Source organism: Athene cunicularia, assembly GCF_003259725.1.
Source record: "Athene cunicularia isolate RWA chromosome 14 unlocalized genomic scaffold, athCun1 chr14_part1, whole genome shotgun sequence".
NCBI classification, from domain to species: domain Eukaryota; kingdom Metazoa; phylum Chordata; class Aves; order Strigiformes; family Strigidae; genus Athene; species Athene cunicularia.
Genome location: NW_020799118.1, coordinates 5,548,755 through 5,550,861, shown reverse-complemented (window position 1 = coordinate 5,550,861; position 2,107 = coordinate 5,548,755). Strand labels below are relative to the sequence as shown.

Sequence of the window (2,107 nt, the reverse complement as noted above, 5' to 3'; positions counted from 1 at the left end):
CACCGGCCCCCCACGCGAACCCCCGCGGAGAGGCACGGCAGCGCGCCGCCGCCACCCGGGTCCCGCGGGACAGAGCCGCGGCCCCGGGGAAGGCCCCGGCGAAAGCCTAGGCTCGCCTTCAGATATTTCACTTTTCAACGTGAACCAGTTAAACTGGTTTCGAAGCCCTGAACTAGTGCAAATCGAGCAGCATGGACTGAACCAGAATAGCTTCATCCACCACCGAGCCTGCACCAAAATACGGGCTAGTGGAACCGACTCTGCAGCCCCTGCGGGTGCCTCTGGCTGTGTCTCACGGTGCAATCTTCACATTCTATTTAAAATGCATCTGGGAAACCCACGGACAGCATCAGCGCTCGGCTGACTACCCAACCTACCACAACAGACCAGCTGGAGAACGGATAGTGCATATGTAGGAATGGCAGCATACGCTGCAGGCAAGAGCTGGGTGGTTACATACCACCCTACAGTAACATCTGACAGCTAGAAGCACACAAGTTACATAAAGAACCTCAATTTAAAATGTTCTTTCTCATCCAGAGCAATTAGGGGAATGGACAAAGTTGTTAGAAGACAGACAGGTCTCATTTGCCTGATGTGTAACTAAAAAGCAAGCATCGCACGTACCACAAACATATCATAGGTTGCTGCCTTGCTCACCTGCGTGCCTCCGCTGCAGTCTCAGAGCTGTGGCGGTGGCCGGCCGTGGCCAGACTGCCCATCTGACCGCCACATTTCTGGTCTGTCCCCTGGCTCTCTCACTCCCGGGGTGTCAGGTGGAGGAGCAGCAGCCGAGTTCAGCTCACACCGAGGTTACGTATGTCTTGATGAACTGAGCAGAATCACCACAAAGAGATCAAACCAAACAAATGGGTGTTGGAAGCCATACAAGTTTGTGTCAGATAACCCATACCTTAGTTCATACCATGTTAAAATCTTTATAGTGTTGCAAGAGAACAGCTAAATGTTGAAGTTTGATTCCCCTTATTTTTATTTAAGAACATTTTTGTCCTGTTTTGTGCACTCTCTACATTCATCCTAAAATCATATTAAATACTTTCGTGGGTTGTTTTTTGATGTCTCAATGCTCACTATGACTCTCACTGAAAAAGCTACATCACAGTCTCCAACATCTGTTATCCTACTGCCCCTCAGCTCCAAGGAATACTTTTTTCCTCCTGGCTGCTCTGCAGTGCATGTAAACAATAATAGCTCTGACAATTGATACGAGTTATCCCATAGTTAAGTTGGAACATCTTTTCTTTTTTAGTAGCATTATTAATAAAATAGTAAACCAGAAAAAATACTAAATAGATAATATGGCCTCTGAGAGCTGTCACTTTTACACATATTCTGTGGCCAATAATAGAGTATAAACTCACAGTCGAAATGATACAACAGACAGTTATTTAGAATATAGAGATCATATGCAGGGATTGTTCCAAACAAGAAGACAGTAATTAAGTATGAAGTGAGGAGGGTCAAGAAAAATAAATTTTTACCCACACGTGTCTTTCTCCAGATACTACTGTATGCTAAAAGACAAGCAAAACTTAAGTTATGCTTTCAGGATTCAAACTTTCCTATTACTTCAGTATAAGGATTTTTCAAACAGTCCCTGTATCAACAGTCATGCATCAGATTAATGATGTTTCTCATTATAAATAGACCCAAATAAAGATACTTGGATCTGCACCTCAAATTAGCTCCCTTCAAGTTAATTGCGTCTCCTTCCCTTAGAAACTCTAAGCAACAGCAACAACAAGATGTAAATAAAAAGCATAGTCAAAACGCAGAGTAAGTAATTAATGTGAGGGGAAGCAGAAGAGTTCGGAAGCAAAATGTAAGAGACCCAAAATATTTGGAGGAGAAAAACAGAACCGGACACAAGCCCAACCCTACAGAGATCAGGACCAAGATCTCAGAGTGCCAGAAAGTCACCGAACATGGATTTCACAAACCATTGTTAGAACAGCATCTTTCAGAACAAAGATCAATACATAAAATAGAAACTGCAATCTTATTTTGTAAGGCGTTTCCTTGCCATCAGGGGGAAAAAAAAAAAATCTTCAAGAAACTGCACAAAATTGTGGTTTTGGACTCTGAA

General features: G+C 43.6%; 1 protein-coding gene across 1 annotated transcript in view; it reads right to left on the bottom strand.

Annotated features, from left to right (window-relative positions):
• The window catches only part of ABCC1 (ATP binding cassette subfamily C member 1), a 58,745-nt gene extending 57,265 nt beyond the window's left edge, over nt 1-1,480 (bottom strand). Inside the window, exons 1-2 of the mRNA XM_026859057.1 lie at nt 1,383-1,480; nt 661-832 (exon numbers count right to left, since the gene is read on the bottom strand). The gene's annotated coding sequence lies outside the window, so the exon portion shown is untranslated. The remainder of the gene's footprint in view (nt 1-660; nt 833-1,382) is intronic.
• Between the last annotated feature and the right edge of the window lie 627 nt (nt 1,481-2,107).